Source organism: Eumetopias jubatus, unplaced genomic scaffold (assembly GCF_037043125.1).
Source record: "Eumetopias jubatus isolate StellerSeaLion01/CBP00866 unplaced genomic scaffold, mEumJub1_p1.0 scaffold_7, whole genome shotgun sequence".
NCBI classification, from domain to species: Eukaryota; Metazoa; Chordata; class Mammalia; order Carnivora; family Otariidae; genus Eumetopias; species Eumetopias jubatus.
Window position 1 is genome coordinate 27,244,399 of NW_028274813.1, and position 19,990 is coordinate 27,264,388.

Here is a 19,990-nt window from a genome sequence, read left to right on the forward strand (position 1 = left end):
AGATGGAGGATCAGCTGGGTTGGGGCAGGAAAATCCCAGCCTCGGCTCAGACTCCTGCCAGGCACCCCCCTTTCCTATCACCAGCTTCATACTTCTGCTTTCTGGGCTAAAGATGGTGATATGTTTCAGGCCCCTCCTCCCCTGCCCCCTTCCCCTGGTAGCTCTGCTTTGAGAGTGGGCTGACTGTTCTCCTTTCCAGACTGACTTCTTGGTAGCTGCCCTTTTAGCTGGAGGCAGTCACTGTAGATGTCAGGAGGCGCCTCCATTCCCCAGGGCTTGGGAAAATACCCCACACTTGACCTTGACCCCCGGGTGGAGAGGAATGTTGAGGCCGGAGCTCGAGTGGGATCTGCTATCCTGGCAGGCAGCCTTCATGTGCCTCTTGATGAGCGATGGGGAGGGGCCCCGGGTGTCCGGGGCTCTCTCAGCTTATAGGGGGGGAGACAGGGCCCCAGGACAGGCAAGGGGCAAAATCCCATCCTCAGGGCCTGTCTCCCATGCCAAACCCTGGCTGACCACCCCTCTTTCTTGCAACATTAAGTTGTGCAGTGTTCTCAGAGTTTGTCCCCAGTTTCTATCCGGCCAGTCTCTCCCCAGGGAGGCTGGGTGAGGCGCCCAGAGTTGACAGAGAGGGCACTGGGGGTGGATGACTGCCAAGTCTCACTCTCCTCATCTGCGAATGGCAACGAGGGCCGGGTTAGTAGTTGCCAAGCTGTGTTCTGATAAACCCTGTGGTTCCCCCAAGAAGCCTCAGCGGCCACAAGGCAACGGAATGTGTGTGTGTGTGTGTGTGTGTGTGTGTTTGGGAGGGAGTGAGATGTCAGCCTCTTCTCAGCTAGAGCAGTCCCCCAGTTTCCTGCTTTCGTCCTTGAGCTACCCACGAGGCCCTGGCATTGGGGTCCCTGCATCTCTTTGCCTTCTTGCCCCCCTTCCCGGCTTGCCCCACTTCACCACGGCGACCATCGGCAATTTCCTCCCACAGTAAGTGCTTTCCTACCTTGGGGATTTTTCTCAAAGTATCTCCTGCCTCAACCCTTCTTCTCTCCATCTCTTTGCTTCTTTCCTATGTACCTGCCAGATCTCGGCTCACATGTCACTTCTTTGGGGATGCCTTCCCCAACACAGGCCCCCAAGTCCGTATTAGGCCACCTGGCTGCATGCAATTCTTAACACGGCTCTACTGCAATTGACTCATTATCACTCCATTGACCTCATTATTTGTTCACTGTCTGCCTCCCCTGCTCGACTGGGAGCTCACTGGGGCAGGAATCGCGTCCCTATCGCCACAGCTGAATCCTCCCGCACAGCTCCTGGCATACAGTACGTATCCAATACATATTGGTTGAATGCTGAAATACTGCACAAAGATTTTTGCGAATTTTTTTAGAAAGCTTGAAAACCACTGGCCTCGAGGCCTCCTCGGGCCTGTTCGGTTTTGGACTCACAGCTTTAAAACGTGGATGCAGTTACTTTCACCACCAAAATATTTCTGGCTCTCCCATTAAAACCTTACCTGGACTTCTCCTAACTTCCGGGGTGCTCAGAAGGGAGTGGTGTGGACAGGAATGGGAAGAAAAATAAAGGAATCCTAAGAAAGGTAGGGTAACAGTTCCTCCTTCACCACTGGAGAAGCAGGGGTGGGGGTGGGGGGGGGACAGCCAGATGATGGAGGAAGATGACAGGGCCCGGTATTGAACCCCAGGGGTTTTGCTTGTCCCAGGACACACCTGACCCACATCCATCAAGCTGCCTGGCAGGGAAGGGGTGTGCAGCCGCTCAGGACACAGTGACCACGGCTCTCAGGCTAGCTGTTTCCTTGCCTGTGAATCAGTGGCTGACCCTATGCTGTCCCCAGCCTGTTCCAAGCAGCCTGGGAGACTCCCAAGCTTGTCTTTTGCAGGCCAGATGTGTGTCCACCGGCTGTGAAGTCTTGCCTGGAGAACAGGTGGGTGGTAATTACTCTAGCAGGAGCCGAGCGTGACTGGAAGCTAAGGAGACAATTCTAGCGAGCTGTCAAGAACAGAAACAGTGTTCTTTCCTGAGCTTGCTTTTATAGGGGGAGAGGGAGATGGAATTCAGGGCTGGCGTCAGAACCTTGGCTCCTATGGCAGATTCTGGAGTGTCCTGGCAATTCCCATACCCCACCCCACTCATCTCCCTCCACTCTAAATTGACATGCCATGTGTAGTGAACATCTGTTGTGTGCATACGCCCACCAATCCCTTCCCTTCCTCAGATAAAGGAAACTCAGTTTTCCTTTGGGGAACTCCACTGCACCCATTCCAGGCATTCCCAGTGGGGCTGCCAGTCATGGAGGCTCTCCCACCTCCCCACACCCAAAGGGTGAGCACAGGACCCCAGGTACACTCATCAGACTCTCTCCTGGGGAATTTGAATCTGGGGTGGGATCACTACTGACCACAGGAAACAGTTGGCTTGGAATCATCCAAGCCGGCTAGCCTATGGGCTCCTGTGCCCCGGACCCCCAGAGCTGCCCTGGCCCCTGGCTCCGCAGGCCGGCTTGTTGAACACCTCCTCCGATTCCCTTCACCTCCTTTATGCAAAAGATACAGGGGACTTTCTCCCCACTTAAGTTTGCCCGAGTCAGCTTCCAGAACTTGCCGCCAAAGCGGATGTGTATCCCATACACTTGTACTGGCCCTTCTTTCCCGGACTGTGCTCATCCTCTGGGTCCACCTGCAGACTTGTTTGCACTTTCCACACGCTGAAAACCTTTGTGTTCCCAACCCTCTTTCTCCTATCCAGGCCTATTCATTTTTTTTTTTTAAAGATTTATTTACTTATTTGAGAGAGCGAGAATGAGAGAGAGAGAGTACATGAGAGGGGGGAGGGTCAGAGGGAGAAGCAGGCTCCTCACTGAGCAGGGAGCCCGATGCGGGACTCGATCCTGGGACTTCGGGATCATGACCTGAGCCGAAGGCAGTCACTTAACCAACTGAGCCACCCAGGCGCCCCTATCCAGGCCTATTCTTGGGGAAGGTCTACACCCATCATTTACACTTCAGAGCGAATGAAAACATTGTTCTCACTCTCCCAGGGTAGATGCCTTTCCAGCCCTATATCTAAGTGTTAACTGAGTGCCTTTGCCTCTTGTTTCAGGAACGAGAAGTATTCGTGAAGAGGTGGAAGACATATTTGGGGGGACAGCGTGGTCCTTCCCCAAAACCCTGAAATGAGCCCTGACCACTTGTCCCCAGCACTCATCACTTGCATGCACTGGGAATTGCTTTATCCCAGCCTTGCTCTGTTCAGCAGCTGATTATATCTGCCCTCCACACATTACCGCCTGATACTTGTTAAGTTTTATCCCCCCTGGAGTTCCTGCTTCGAGCTGTTAGATCTTGACTCAATGAAACTGAGCATCTACAGCATGCAAGACCCTGAACCAGGTGTATCTGGAATACAGATGTCCTTAGTTGTTGACGTTCGCAGTCCTGTCAAGCAAACAGACACTCTCCCACCATGCCTCCTACACGAACCAAGTGCTATTGCAGCCAACTGCCCTGGGACCACAAAGGAGGGAGGCCTGCAGAAAGGAGGGGCCCAGCATCTAATCCACCTGGCCTGTCTCTCTTGTTTTGTGTATAAATTAGGGTTCTTTGGTTGCAAGCAACAACAAGAACTCTAATTTGTACGTTAAAAAAAAAAAAAAAAGAGTGGAGTTACCAGAGAGATTTTAGGAGCAACCAAATAGAAATAAGAATTAAACAGGGAGGTACTAAGAAGGTATCTAGGCAGCGACAGGGCTCAGCCCCAGGAACTCCTTGGAGTATGTCTTTTTTGGAAGCTGCCATTGGATGATCCAGTTGTAACTGTGTGTCTCTGCTTCAGGGTCAAATCATGACAGACAATCTGATTGGCCAGTTTGGGTCATGTGCCCCATGGCAGGTATTGCAGTTGGCTGCCCCATTAGAATGATCTAGAAAAGAGAAGGGCAATTCTGTAAAGGAAAAGGGATGCTGTTATCAGAATCAGCGAGAGGAGGGATGCTTGGCAGACAAATGAACAAAGCCTACCTTAGCCACGGGCTAGTGGGTGACCTCCTGCCCCCTGGATCCACCTTTGACTTGGGCTGTTCCCATGGCAACCGCAGGCTGAGGGAAAGGCGGTACCAATGAAAATCATTACAACGGAGCTCGCTCGGTCTCCTCATGTTGCAGGTGGATAAACTGGGACCCCAAGACAGAGGTGACTTGTCCCTGGTCACAGCCTCATTTCTGTGCAGCCAGGGCTGAACAAGGAGCACACAGGTCAGACTGGACCCACTGGCTTCTGCTTCTAGTAGAACTTTTCCATACCGGAGTAGGGGTGAGGTTCCCCACGGTAGCCACTAGGAGGGATCATAGGAAAGGTTCATGTGGATGCTCCATAAATCTTTGTCCCACTGCCCCAGCCCCCCTGATACTAGGAGGCAGAGTGGGCTCCCCCACACTCTAGCGCCACGCCTAGGGTCCAAACAGAAATGCCAGGATTGAGTTCCTGGATCCTGGACCCCTGCCGGAGTGACCCGTCTGGGGCTGTGTCCAGCTCTTGGCTTGAGTGGGGCTTTGTGAGCTGGCTGTGGAGCTCCCAGAGTGACCCTTCCTCCTGGGCCTCTGGACAGTTCACTGCAGAGAGCGCCAGGCTCAGGCCTCCGTCTTGGCCCTGCTCCTCCCCTGCCGGGCCTAGCCAGGTCCCTGCAGACCCAGACGAGCCCCGTCCCTCTTGATGTTTACAGTCTGTGAACACTTGTGGCCGTTTCTGCTGCCCTGGCAGGGTTGGGCGGACTCATCCATTCTGTTTGCCCTTATTAAGTCAGTCGACCTTACAGGCTTTGCCTCTGCTCAGTTTCTCTCCTTGGGGTCTGCGGCTACAGCTGGCAACCCCCCTGGGGCCTTTACCCTCCACAGGGTTGGCAGGGTGCCTCAGTAGCCCCTTGGCCCTCTCTCCCCCCTATGCCACTGACCTTTGGCATGTTTCTAACCCCCTTTCCCCCAGGAGGCCTCATTCCGGCCTCAGCTGATTTGCCCTGACCTCCCAAGTCCCTTGTCCTGGAAGTCCTAGCTTCCAGCTTGAGAATTCAGGGTGTGGAGAGGGGGGCGGGCTTTGCTCCCACCCCGCTCGGTCCTCTCCTGTCCAGCTGGCATGGGGAGGGCCTTCCCTTTGCTGGCCTTCACACACTGGGCTGCTTCGGCCCGCTTCCAGCTCATTAGTGCAGGTACAACAGGAGCCAGACCGGTCTCCCGCCCACCACTGAGCTCTCGGCCTGCTGGGGGCCCCTTCCCGTGCCCCTGCCCCAGCTCCCCGGCTTTCTCACCCAGTCTAGAGCGCTTGGCACACAGCGTGCCACCCTCCTCCCCTCGCCCACCCCCACGGGTCCTCTCTCTCTGACTTGCCCTGGCCTGGCTCTCTTTCCAGGGTCTGGAAACGGGGAGGCCTTGCTGCTCGGGGATCCTACAGATCTAGCCCCCACCTTCCGCAGCCAGCACCGAGCCCGCGTGAAAGTCCTTAGACGGGTTTTGTTGGGGCGAACTGAGAGGTCATGACAGCTAAGGGCTGGAAGAGACCACCTCAAGCCCTTGTAGCCCCTCCCCGTCTTCTGGAAAAAACATTAAAACCATTCCAGATTGACAAGAATTTAACCAGCCTTTAAGGACCTCTGCCTTTCCCTTGCCTTTAACAGGATGAAGGTCACATGAACCTTTTTTAGTGTGTAAATCTCTTGCTGCCCTTTCTCCCCACATGTATTCACCTACAAATCCTGTATTAAACTGACATCTGAACTTCCCTTCACGCTGTCCTCAGCAAGCATGAAGAATAAATCCTCACCATGTCTCTACACTAAACAAACATCTTAATACATATGAAGACCTGATAGAATCCTCCTTTGACTCTTTTTTCTCCAGGCTGAGGGGCTGAAGACCTTTCTTCTGGGGCATAATCCATGGACCATCCCAGTCGCTTCTAAACAACCCGCCCCCTTGATTGGCCGAGTTATCCGACTTCTTCAAGACCATGGTGGGGGAGCCCATATATACCTGTAGCCTAGGTGAGCGTTGAAGTACATCTGTGGGTTCTGGAATCAATGTAGTGAGTCACACCAGTATTCCAAAAGAGAAAAAAATGAGAGCACATTGTACGTAGCCAGGGTAAGTTGCTCCAGGTATAGATGTTTGCCCCTGTGTGGTGAACCATGTTGTAGGATGTCCTTCTTCCGATGAGCTGTGCTTACAAAGTTTGAGAGCCTCCACTCCCAGCAGACCTGGGCTTCTGGTGCTGTCCCCTCCTTCCTCCTCACTTCTCCAGCTGTGGTTCTTGTCTAGAGACAAAAAAGACTTCTGGGTTTGATTCTGTGAGGCAGGTTCCGAAGCATGCACTTAGTTCGCCTTTCTCCAGTTCTGTTACCCAGCTGAGTCGGCATACTCCCCAGAACTGTGGGACAGGCCTCCTTGTACCTCAGAAGGAAGCAGACTTCAACTCTGTGAGGGGGCTTGACACATCGAAGATGCCCAACAAGTGTTTTCTGGATGAATGAATTGCCTCTTCGGTGTCTGTTTTGGTGATCAGGTGGCCCCATAGCTTGTCAGGTCCACTTAGGAACTAAGAAGGATTCCTTCCCCTTTGCCACGGAGTCAGAGTTCAGGCTGGAGCAATGCCAGCAGCTTCGGTCATGACCATGGCTGCTCGGGCCATCCAGAAGCTTCACACAGCTTTCCAAGTCTTTGAAAAAAAGATTCGTCCAACTTCTAGATGTTGGTTTTTAGTTTTACACCATGGTGGCCATTTTTGACAGGTGACAAAGATGGGGCATCAAACAAAGCTCCAATTAAGAGAGCTACATTAAATTCTTCTAATCCACTCGCATGGTGGGTCCCCAGTTCCCTTTTGCCCCTCAGAAGATGTGCATTTACATTTGTGTTTCATCTCCTCCCCTTCTTCCTATCTCAGGAACCCTCCACATGGCTACTGTGAACTTCATCTTGCATTCTCTCCCTCCCATGTCCGAACTCTGGGGGGATGGTGGACAAGTGTGATTTAAAAATGAGCACTGATCCTCTCGTGTCATCTCTCTGGCTCTTCAGCCTATTTTCCCCTGGCCTCCCAGGATTACTCAGGTCTCTGCATTGACGTTGGTGAAATCTGCTGTTGTACAGACTACTGAACCCTGAGCTAGCTCATGGCTCCAAGCAGCCCTCCGTGGCTGTAGGATGCCTAGGGTTTCAGGAGGCAGAGCCACTCTGCTTTCCCAACAGGCAGCTCCCAGTGTCTGAGATGAGGACCCCAAGGCCAAGAGTGGAGAGGAGGCCTTGGGCGAAAGGAAGTAATCAAATCTTTGGAAAACCCTGGACACTTCACAGACTCCGGCCCTCCTTAGAGGTCTTCCCTCCACGTAGAAATCCTTTCTACAATGCCCATCCAGCCTGTCTTTCATTACTCAGCAATGGGACCTGTCTTACTGTTGGACAACTCCAAAAGTTGCATCTATTGCCAGTGGAAATCTGTTTTATCTTGTACCTGATCCTGGACCTGGGACAACACTGTGAACTCTGCTGTGGCAGAGACAATGCTATCGACTTTCCATTTGATGTGACATTTCAGTAACTTTGATTAGAGTTGCCATGCATTCCTTTTTGACATCTTCTCCTTCCTTGGATTCTGTGCCACTTCCTTTTTCCACTTTGGATGGTCTTATTTCCTTTGCAGGATTATTCTCCTTCCCTCAACCTCAAAGCTCAAAACACTTAACTCTTAAAAAAATTATTGAGGCATATTAATACGTAATATAATTCACCATTTTCCCATGAAAAATTCAATTATTTTTTAGCAAATCTACCAAGTCGTACAAGCACCACCATCACTCAGTTTTAGAACATTTTTCTCACCCCAGTAAGATCTCCTGTGCCCACTTACTGTTAACTTCCCTCCCCCTTCTCCCATCCATGTCCCTGGCATCTTCTTTGTCTCTATGGCTTTGCCTTTTTTGGATATTTCACATAAATGGAAGCACACACTTTATGGTGCTGTGACTCATTTCTTTCACTGAGCATAACGTTGTTGAGGTCCATCCATGTAGTAGCATGTGTTGGTAGCCCACTCCTTGTTACTGATGAGTAGTATTTCATTGTATAGATATACCAGATTTCACCAGTCGATGGGCATTTAGTCAGTAACTAACCTTTGGTTTTTATGAATAATGCTGCGAAGTCTACATTATTTATGTGCAAGTCTTTGTGTGAATACATTAAACTCTGAACTCTTGTCACTCCTGAGGCAGTCTCTTCCAAGTCCACATCTCTAAAGCCCACACCCATAGCCTTGTTCTTCTGGACATACAGTTAGATTACATTTTCCAGCCTCCTTTGTTGTCAGGTGTGATCACGTGACTGGGTTCTCGTCAATGGAATGTGGACAGAATGGTGCTTGCCGTCTTCCAGACATTGTCCTGAAAAGCCCTGTGCAATCCTCCACATTTTTTCCCTCTCCTGTCTATTGGCTGAATGAGAAGGAGGAAGGATCTCTACACTGGAGCTCCATGACGGAAGGATCCTAGGGCCCTGCGTGACCTTGTGTATTTGAGTCCTGCTTGACATGAACAAAATTTCGCTTACTGTTTTGAGGTTGTTCCTGCAGTTAACCTGCTATGATTAATGCAAACACAGAACAACTGTATCCCTCTCTTACCCAATAATCTTGTAAACAGTTGAACATGGCCAGAGTTTCTCCAGCATCTCAAGTACTCCTCCTGGGTTGTATTTATCTCCATTCAGGTCATCTTCTCCTAGACATGCTGCCGAGTTGTAACAAGCCATCTAAAACAGGACAGCAGCATTAAACAATGTGCATAGCTTGGAGTACTCTGTTACCCTTCCTGTTCGAAGTCCTGGATCCTGTCCAAGATGGCACTAGGCCTTTTAGAAGTTTGCATTGTTAGTTTATTTCAAACCAGTAGTTAACCAGGATCTCCCCTTTCAACAGTCTCTGTACCTCCCCGCAACACTCTTCCCAAATAAAGTCATTTCACACGAACTGCTATCAAAGCAAGTATCCCTCATCCTTTAATTATTACTTATTTTGGACCAAGATGCAAGACCTTTTCACTTATCTCTATTAAACCTCAATTTATCTAGATCAGCTTGTATCTTGCTCCTATCATCCAGTTTTTATCATTTATTCCTCCAATCCTATGTCATGTGAAAATTTGATAAAAATGCTTTTTCTGACATCATCCAAATTGTGAGAAGTCTTGTGGAGGTGCCAGCCCTGGCTCATGGGCTACTGTAGATCCCAACAATCTTCACCTATCCCTCAATGTGGGGAATGATGGAGTCAACATCTACACACATATCTAACCGCATTACTGTAGGCTCCACATTTCCCCAGCCTATCCACATTGACTCTCATTTGAATTTCATTTCACTACCATTCAAAACTCGGGCAAAAATTTCTCTGATCTGTAACTCCATTGAAAAAGGAAATGGGGTAGATTCTGGTGCAAGGTTTAATTTTTGCAAACTTGGCTCTAGTATTTACTGCCGTGCCTACTCCTCACCATTCTTTCCTCCTTCTCCAGGCTGAAACCTGGCCTGCCGTCCAAAACATTTGCTCAGACAGCATCGTAGGTAGGATCTTCCCTGACCAATTGTCCCATACTCCCAGCCGGGAGGGCTCTGTCCTTATATTCACGTTGCACCCTGAACTCATCTCAATCATAGCACTGACCATGATAGGTGGTGCTGCCTTTCCTACTATGCTGGACGCTCCTTGAGGATAAGGGGCTAAGTCTTCTTCTTGGCAACCCTGATGCCTGACAAAAGGATGATTAATGAATGGTGGCTGAGATACACCAGGCCCTCCCCAGCTCTCTGTTTGACGTCAAGCACATATGGCTTATCTATCGATGGGGCAAAGCTAAGCTGGAGGCTGCAGAGTGGGGCTTGGAAATGTGTATTATGATCCTTAGGCATGACCTAACTTCAACAACACGAACTTATGGGACTGGAGAGGAATCTGAGGCCCAGCAAGAATGAGACTGGGGGACAGGAGACTGACTAGGGGAACTGAGTCTCCAGGAAAATCTGGGTCCAGAGAGAGTGGGGAATTCAGGGGAGTACTTGGGGAAAGGGTTGCAGAGGGTTGGTGGGCCATGGCAGTAGGAGCCCGGGGAAAGGCCAAACCTACTGAGTTGGCAGCTCCACAATTTCTCTAAAAGTGGAGCCGTGTGGGGGAACAGACTGGTTGGAAGCAGGGCTGGAGGACTGCTTTTAAGCATGGCAGGCTCACGGACTTTATGTCGATTGGTGTTTACTTGAGGTGGCTTTGGGAGGGTTGACAGAGATTACGAGTATACTGCTTCCTCCCCACACAAATGACCCCCTGCTAGTGACCAGAGGATATCAGTTTCAGAATTCCAGATAAATAGTCTGTGCCCTCCAGGGTGATGGCTTGGATGTGGGGAATGGGTTCATCTTTCTGAGAAAAGGAGCGGACTAGAGCTAAGCCCCCCATGAACGGATCCCAGCCTACCCCTCCAGCCTCATCTCCCCTTCAATAACCTCTGTTCCTATCGAAACTCCAGCCACATGAGCTACTTGAAATTCCCCCCAATAACCCAGACTTCATCTCACACCCCTGCCTTTTCCTATGTAGTGCCTGTCCGTGGCACATTCCCCTCCCCTACATGGTGAACTCTCCTTTAGCCTTCAAGATTCAAGTCAAAGTGAAGACTCTGAGAAACTCTTCCTGGCCAACCGCCACCCTGCATGGTAAGCAGTTCTTCTTCAGTGAGCCCAGGTGACTGTTAATTCCCCTATGGAAGCATTCACCATGACATTGGCAGTGAGGATGTCCTACCCATCCCCAGTGCCTAGTGCAGTGCCTGGCTGCATATTAGATGCTCCAAAGTGTTTGTAGAATTGGAGGGCATCATGACAGCGTGAGCATTAGAAGGTAGGCAGATACTTGGAGACATCTCTGACAGTGAAAGAAATTCCAGGCCCCACCAAGTAGTGCCCCTGAAAATATCAATACACATCTTGAGACCAAGGATGTGGAGGGACAGTTTTCAGCAGCTAGGCAAGGGTGGATAGTGTGTGTGTGTGTGTGTGTGTGTGTGTGAGAGAGAGAGAGAGAGAGAGAGAGAGAGAAAGAGAGAGAGAGAGGAAGACGCCAGCCCTCCATGGAGCAATGGCTCAATCAGAGGGGGGCTGTTTTCCCTCAATCATCATGGACCCTTCTCTGTTTCTTCTTGCCAACTGGAAGAGGAGAGATGCTGACAGCTTATCTCCAATACGCCCTCCCTGGCCCCCAGCCCCATCCCTCCCCACCAGCAGCTTTGGCACTTGCACCTACCCTGTCAGAGATGTTCCCAGGCTCTGAGGCCCTGCTGCTGACATGCACAGCCACTCTGGGCTTTCCTGGCTGAAGCAGCCAAATAGCTCCCAGCTTCTTGAGGGAGTTGAGAGAAAGAGAAAGAGTTGAGAGGTCTGGGAGTCAGGAGACCATGGTTCAAGAGCTGGGGCTGCCAAATAACCAGTCATGTGACCTCGGACAAGCATCTCTCCCCCATTGGGCCTCAGTTTCCTCAACTGTAAATTGAAGGAGCGGGCTGGCTGATCTCTCAGGGAGGTCCCCTCCAGCATTCACATTCTGTGGATCCTACACTTCTTGGACCCACACCCACCCGTTGTCTGTCTGCTCCTCAAATCAAAATCTTGGTGTTGACATTGAATTTGAGTTTATCCAGTAAAATCCTCTCTTTTTAGAGATGAAGAAACTGACATCTGGAAGAGGAAGAGGCAGGCCCAGGCGGACACGGGGACACATGGGGGACTAGAACCAGGGTCTGTGCTCCCTGCCATGATCTGACCTTGTCTTTTAACCACTGCCTTGAAGGGAGGAGCCCTTTGTGCAAAAGCTGGGCCAGCACAGGTTGATGTGGGGCATGGTGGCTCCTTAGTCTTCTTCAGCAATCTGCTCAGGGCCACATGATTTTGAGCGTGGAGCAGGGGCCAACCACCCTGAACTAAACCCAGGTCCAGAGACCCGAGTCCTAGCCCTCTCTGTGTTTCTGACTAGCTGTGTGACCCTGCACAAGTCACACCACCTGCCTGGCTTTATGTTCTATGGTTATATGAACCCCCTTGGACAGCAAGCTCTCAAGAACTAGGACTTGCCTATTCTGTTTTAATCCCAGGGCTTGGTTTTTGAAGAAAAGTCTATTAGTTCAAATGTTTAAAACAGAATCCAGTTTTTCCAGTAACCGAGGATGTCTGCATTCAATTCAGACCGCAGAAGCCTTAGGTCCCTGACCGCCAATGAAAAGGCTCCCTTGGGTCAGGTGCTTATCTCTGGTCCAGTCAGTTGTGTCTGGAATGTTGTGTGGTTGGTAAATACAGTTGCCTATCTAGATGCGATGCTTAGAAAGGCATGTATTACAGTTTCTATTCTATTGGTAAGGAAACCGTGTCTCAAAGAGGTTAAGTCACTTTAGCCAGGACACCAAGCTGGTGAATGATAGTACAGAGTGGCACTCCAAAGCCCCAGGTATTTCCCACCATGGAGGACTGGCAGCTGTGGCCTAGTCATGCAGGGTGGGGTGGGGTACATCGGGAGCTCCTGGGGTTCAGTGGAGGGAGCCAGCTTTGCAGACTTGGGGTGGGGTGGGGCTTCTGGGGAGTCTTCTTCTTGGAAGCAGTGGCCTTTGAGAGAGGAGTTAAAAGACAGGCAGGCAGGGGCGAGAAGAATATTCCAGGTGAAGGAAATGGTGTGAGCGTAAGTATTTGGGTGAGGAGACATGGGAGAGGAAACTAGGGGGAATTCTGAGCAAGTAGGACTGTGCTGAATACCAGCGTACATGAGGGGACATAAATGAGACCAGCTTGTGTGCCAGGCCTAGTCAGAAGTTTGGGGCTTGATTTGTGAGGCCCTGGGGAGTCATTGAGGGTTGTTGAGCAGGTGAGAGGCCTGATTAGAATTCTGCTGCCAGGAAAAGTCCGAGGAGTTGTTTACAAGTCTGTTTCTCCTCCACTGTTGTCTTCAGGCAGAGATGGGGAGGAGAGCAGGGGAGCTGAGGAGTGCTTGTGGCACCACCATCTTCAGGCGATGGCCTGAGGAGTGAGAAGAGAGTGGGCAGTGGCCAGGGCTGCACGACTGGATGTGAGCGATACAGAGGAGGGGGGTGGAGCCGGAGACGCCCTTCCTTCCTCCCTTGGCCATCCACCCCCTCTGGCCTGAGGTCTGGTCTGATGAGGCAGAGCACAGAGCATGCCCCTGCTGTCTGTGTGAGTTCCTGAGCAGTGAGATCTTTAATTTTTGTCTGCTGAGCCCCGATGGGCGAGGGGCCAGCCTGTGTTACAACCTCCTGGAGGCCCCTGGGCCAAGGCACTCAGACCGGAGTGGACGGAAACAAGGAATGAGTCATGCAGGCAGGCTGGGGCCCACTGGGGTCTGGCAGCACTTCCTGTCCCACTCCCCAGCCTGGTGTCTGTGCCCTATCTTGACAAGTTTTAGGGTCCAAGCCTGACCCCAAAGGCTTGGGGTCCTAGAGACTAGAGTATTGGGGACACCAGGGAAAACCTCACTGGGTGTCTCCTTTCTCAGCGTATGATCCAGGGGGCACTAGAGGTCAAGAGATGATAGCAGAAGGCGTTACCCCCTTTCTTTGTCTTGATGATGAAGAATGCACGGGAGGCTGCTTACAGGCCTCCTGGGAAGAGCTTATTCTGGGAAACACCCTACAGCAGCTTTTGTTCTCTGTCCCCACAACTCCTATCCTTTGGGGTATGAGGGATGCCACTGCATCGCAGCAGGAAGCCAAGGTGGGGCCCAGTGATAGCCAAGGGAAGTTGTTCCTACTTGCCTTGTCCTCAAATTCCTGCACAGCTGGTCCAGAATCCTGGATAGGTCGGCACAGTCCTTTGGCCCACAGCACTTTCTCTCTGGGGATTTTGAATGGGTAATACAGTATGAGATTCCTCCCCATCCAAATCCCCCTCACTCCTACCCGCCGGGGAGCACTCAAAGCCCCTGTGGTCTCACCAGAAGGAATTAGAAGGAGGAGGCCTTCCAGGCTGCTCCCACTGTTTCCCTGTTCAGGTCTTCAGAGACTCTGCTTGGAGAGAAGCTATGTTTCATCCCCCAGGAGTTCTAGAAGATTCTACCCCAGTCAGAGCTGAAGGAATTGATGCAGGTAAGTGGGAAACGTTGTCTGACCTTTAGCTAAATGCACAGAGCTTTCAGATCAGCCTACTCTTGTATCAAAGACTGGAAATGAAGAGAAAACGAGCTGCATTTCCACATCATTGGGAGGCACCCTGGGGCAAGGGTAGTGTGCTAGAGCAGAAGCAGCATTGGCTTGGGAGCCATTCAGACTTTCTCGTTGACTCTGGCTCGGCTCCTAGCTGTCTGACCTTGAGCAAGAGTCTTCACCCCTCTGGGTTTGTGACATGGGAATTACAATGCCTACCACACAGGGGCACGCAGATGTTCTATTTATGGCACTTTTCTTTTCCAAAGAGAAAAGCTGAGGGGTGAGATGACCGTCATTTAGCAACTGAAATCGATTTGATGTAGGCTAAGCTTCATTTCCTTCCTTCTCCTCCATGGGGGGGAATCAGATTCACTGAGACTCACCGTGATGACTTTTATCTGCCCTTGACCCAAAAATCGGACCTAGCCGGAAACAGACCCGAGGAGGGTGGGACGTGTTTGGTGGGGGCTCTCCAAGTGGCCCTCGGCACCCCACACCACACCACACACAGCTATGAATGCTCCCAGTTCCCAGGGAACTGCAGCCGGAGGTGCGTCTCCAGAGCAATGCTCCTCTGGAGGCCGGCGTTGGCGTCATGCCTGGAACCCGACAAGCCAGGGAATGAACCCCTAGTGTAGCCACGTACTAGCTTTGTGATTGCGGGTAAGCCATTTTACCTCTCTGAGCCTTCATTTCCTCAGGTGCTACGTGATGAAATAGGAGTCCTTCCTTCCTAAGATTGCTACAAGAATTAAATGAGAGAATGTCTGGGAAACACTTAGCAACGCGCCTGGTGCATCTTAAGCACTCAAGAAATACCAGCTGGCAGATGGAGTTGTGGTAATTAACCCCCCCATACACACACACACACACACACACACACACACACACACACACACACACACACACACAGGTTAAACGGGCTGGTTATCTAATTTGCCCTGAAGGTGGGGATGGCAAGAAGAGCATCTTTGTCTCCATTTTCAGATGAGAAAATAGCTGAGAGCTGAGCTCAGTTCGCAGAAGCCAGAAGCATGCATGCCCAGCTGGAGAAGACCACACTGGACGACCAAGGGCGGGGGGGGCGGGTGCGGTGAGCTCTGGGGGGATGCCAGGCCTCGGTGTCTGAGGTGGAAGGGTCTTGGCAGCCCTCGTGGGCCCTGAAGGCCTCATGCAGGAGCGAGCTGGGGCCTCTTGGTGCAGCTCCCACCTTCCAGACTGGAGGCTGAGGCTGTGCATTGCCGAGGTCCCAGCTCTCCCCTGTGTCTGCACAAGGACATCTGAGCCCACGAGCTGCTCCAATCGGGAAGGCCAGGGGCCCAATCAGCCTTCCTTCGGCTCTTCTGCCCACTGATGAACCAGGAAATGTGTTACTTGTTCTGAGCAGGAGAACAAGCTCTCCTGGGGAGAGGAATTCGGGGCTGGAGGTCCAGTCACTTCCAAGGAAGAAAAATCCCTGGAATTCTGTTGGAAGTCTGGGTCTCAGCAAAAGGAACAGAAATTCATCCCTTGTTTTCGGTCCTTATTTACCAACTTAGTTTAGGTTCTGGTAGCCACGCAGCTGCCAACATTATCCTGACAAAACATGGGAAAGTGAATAGGCTGCCCTGGGTGTTTAGCATCTCACCATCCCCTGTTGTGGTGCCTGTATCCCGCAAACATTTTCCCCCCCGCAGGAATCCTTTATCAATCCCTTCCGCCTCTCTGCAGGGCTCTCCAGAGATGATTTCCTTCCCCAGCCCCAAGAGATGGGTGAGTAGGCTTGGCAGCATTCTGTGCCTCACTGGGGAGGAAGCTGGTATCAGGGGTGAGGACATGACACAGGGTGAGTCAGGGGCCATGCCGGAAATAGCTCGCCCCCCTTCTTCTACTGGGCAAGATGGGTCGGGGGGAGAGAAGATTCTGGTAACTCCATACCAGCAGGGAATTGATTGTGGGCTTGCAGGCAGGGAATAGGGCGTGGGGAATGTGCAGTGGAGGGACGCAGCTGTGCCAGGAGCAGAGGGGCCGGGAAAGGTCCCCGTTCAGCTGTGAGGAGGGCTGCTGGGGCACAAGCCCGGGGTTAAAACAACATGGTGCAGGCTCACAAGCTTACTTAACAACAAGCCAGTAGCTATTCCCAGCCTCAGTTTCCTCCTTTGTCTGCCTGGAAATCATAATGCCTCCTTTATTTTGTTAAATGAGCCAATTTATGTAGCATGCTTAGCACTGTGCTTGGGCCATCGGAGGCTCCATAAATTTTGGCAGGTTTAGAAAAGAGAAACAAACAAAAGTATGGGATTGGCGATTCTGAAGAGCTGTATCAAGGTCCCAACAGTTACAAGGGAGGGAGTGATGGGTGGTAAACGGGAGCCAGGACTGGAGGATGGCACCTGGGTGTGGCAGAAGGAGAGTCCTCAGAGTAGATTAGCCAGGCTGCAGCCCCGGGAGAACAGGGTGGGGATTTCCAAGGACCACTTGTACTCACGGAGGAGTGGGCGGGGCGCCTAGTGGTGAGGGAAGTGTGTCTGCCTGAGGATTTTGGCCCAGGCCAGTGGTGAGAGGCTGAATGGGCGGCAGACTTCCAGAAGTGCAGACGGAGGAGATGGAGCAGTAATAATGACTTGGACACATGGGAGGAAAAAATAGCTCAGGGACAAAGATGACGCCAAGGTTTCTGGCCTTGGGAGGCTCATGGCGCTCTGAGGTGAGCATTGAGGGATGAAGAGGAGAGATCCTAAAGGAATGGGGCAGGTAGTGGGAAGAGGAGGGGGCTCCCCCAGAGCTGAAGAGTGGGGTGGATAACAGGGCAAGGGGGTAAGTGTGGAGCTGAGGCTTTCCCAAAGCCGGGAAGGTGCAGTGTCTCGGGAGAAAACTGAACATTCTGGAAATTCCAATGGCATTCATCTCAAAACACAAGGCACAGGATTCAAGGAGATCCTTAGGACCAGCCTTGGAGGCAGCAAGCATGTGAACTTGGACCAGTAACTACCACCAGAAACTCAGTTTTTCTCTCCTAAAGTGGGTCTAATGATACCAGCCCTTTTTACTTGATGGAATCATTCTGTCATTCATTTACTTAGCCAACCGTTGAACACATATTTCTTGGTTGTCTGTTGGAGTCAAGCACTGTTCTAGGTTCTGGGGAAACAGTGGTGAGCCAGGCAGACAAGATATCTATTCCTTTGGAGCTTTCACTGTGGCTTGGGAAGTCAGACATGATTTTATACGTTGTTGAACAGGATTCTTCTGTGATCTTTGAATTTCCGCTGAGGCCGCGAAGACTAGAATAATAAGTACTAGACACCTTCCTAAAGGCAGAACTGGTTCAACAACACTTGCACCACATCCCTGGCTTCCAGTCTATACATGAAAGGGATTGAAGAAAGTTGTTGAGGTAGGGAACTGCTGCATTAGTAGGCAAGGCTGAGATTTCCCCGGAGGGTACTCCTCAGCGCAAACCAAGCCCCAAAAGAACCAGTCATAGAGCTTGGGGGCTTCCAAGAAGAGGAGACTAGCATGACTCCCCATAACTCTCTCTCCATGGAGGCTGAGTTGCTAGGGGTTGCAAGCACCCCCCAGTGACCCAAGGCACAGCAAGGAAGTTCTGGGGAGAACCTAACATGTGTCTTCAGGAATTGAGGATGGGCATAAATGAAGAGACTTGTGTGCACTTCCCGAATGGAGAACTCTGACTGTGGATCCTGGCTGGAGTGGCTTCTATGGCAGAGTGAGGAGCAGCCAAGTCACCAGTGGTTTGCTGGCACGGACGGGCAATTCCCACAAGAGGCAGGGAATACAGGAGTCTGCAAGAGGCTGGCCAGAGAGTGCTTTGCTACAGCAGTGCAGGGTGAAGGTCCTGCAGGGAGACTTCCAAAAGCCCACAGATGTGTCCATGAAAGAACGAGCACTTGGCACCTGCCAGCCAAGGGCACCTGTCACATAGGATTTTGCCACTGTTCCTCTAACACCTCTCCTCCAACCCTGACAAGGGGAGCCACAGCAGAAAAGGGAGATTAGAAAAACAGACCATGCGAGGGGCACCTGGGTGGCTCAGTCAGTTGAGCGTCTACGTCTTGATTTTGGCTCAGGTCATAATCTCTGGATCATGAGATCGAACCCCGGGTCATGCTCTGCGCTCAGCGGGGAGTCTGCTGGAAATTCTGTCCCTCTCCCTCTGCGCCTCCCCCTGCTCTCTCTCTCTCTCTCAAATAAACAAGTAAACCTTAAAAAACAACACAAAAACAGACCATGCCCTACTCTCCCCACCACAGGATCTCAGGCTAGGGGATAGGCCCATGGGGGGAGGAGAGGAGTATTAAATTGGATGCAAGATTGATTAAACTGGATGAGGTTTTGATTTGGACAGGACCAGACTTTTTAGTGCCTGAAAATTGGTCTTAATTACAGAAATGAGACTGTTCTTGTGGCGGCAGGGATGGGCAAGCCAAGGACTCTGCTTGAGACGTCATTAAAGCGAAGAAGGGAAATTCACCATACCATGGTTGAAGGCAGTGAGGGGAGAAAAATGTAGCTCTTTCCTCATTGTCCCTCTCCAAGTTCAGCCCATTCAGTAAGTCAGTTACACAGGTAAACAAATAAAAAAGACACTTGCAACTGGGCATTCAAGCAAGGAAGGTAAAGCAGGGTGTCGTGGTACACGTGGGAGGACTGCACTAGATTGGAGGCTCAGGGATGGCCACTCCAGGAGGCGGGTGATATTTGAGTTGAGAGAGGGAGCCATGAAGAGCTGATTCTGTAAAACATTTTGGAGAGAAGTGCTCCAGGGAGAGGGCAGCGGGCATTAATGTGGCTTGTTCAAAGAGCAGAGACAAGGCTGCAAGAGAGGGGACCCATTCATGCGGGGGCTTTGTTGGCCAGAGTCAGGAGTGGAGGCCGTAGGCCAACACTCGGTATTAACGGTGCCCATCCTTTGGTAGTGTGGGACGTTATCCACGGGTGCGCTCCTGCCTGCTCTGTCACTCTTCCTTTCTGGGAAACAGTAGGCTGTGGAAATGCACTGGGGACAGCACACTGGCCAGGCCTTCAGACTTGAGGGCAGGGGGCTATGGCATGAATGATGAGCTCATTGTTAGAGGTAGTCAGATGGGTGGCAGTCAGCATTCTTGCACCCCGCCCCCTCGCTGCCAGCTCAAGTTGTGAGCACACACCAGGTCAATCGGAGACTCATCGATTCCCTCCCACCCCTCCTCTGGGACATTCCCCCGGGTAGTCCAATGGGCTTCTGAGCCTGAAGCAGGAGGCCAGGATTTCATCCCCTTTTTGGACACATGCTGTTTCCCGGTGTGACCTTATTCAAAAGCCTCTGTGTCTATACCTCTGTTAAAAAGATGGTATCTCTTCCAGGATCCGCCAGCGCCGCCTCAGGCCTCGCCTGGACCCTTACGCAGCAGGAAAATGATTAAGATCTAGGAGCGCAGGCGGCGGGCAGCGGCTGCAAGGTGGCGGAAGACGCAGCCAGCTCCACTAGAGGGCGCGCGCCCCCCGGCGACCTTCCAGCGCGTTCGCACCCTGCGGCGGCGAGGGGGAGGCGAGCTCCCCGCGCTGCCCCGCGCTGCCCCGCGCTAGCCCACCCCCGAGCGGGCGCCCCCAGTGGCGGGGGCGAGAAGCGAAGGGGCAGGGCGTCGGTCCCTCGGGGCCCGGCCCTGTCACGCCGACCTTAATACCTCTCCTGGCCTCCTTCAGACCTTCGAGGCCTCAGCCTTGGTCATGCAACCGGGAGTTTGCTCCAGAGGCCAGAGG

General features: G+C 51.8%; 1 long non-coding RNA gene across 2 annotated transcripts; it reads left to right on the forward strand.

The window, feature by feature from the left end:
* Window positions 1-603: 603 nt before the first annotated feature.
* On the forward strand, window positions 604-9,027 carry LOC114207888 (uncharacterized). Of its 2 annotated transcripts, none has more exons than XR_003608940.2 (5): window positions 604-981; window positions 1,901-1,945; window positions 3,121-4,271; window positions 5,907-6,049; window positions 6,949-9,027. It is a non-coding gene; the product is annotated as an uncharacterized LOC114207888 (long non-coding RNA). The 2 variants fall into 2 exon arrangements; XR_003608941.2 differs by having other exon boundaries at window positions 8,371-9,027.
* Window positions 9,028-19,990: the final 10,963 nt, after the last annotated feature.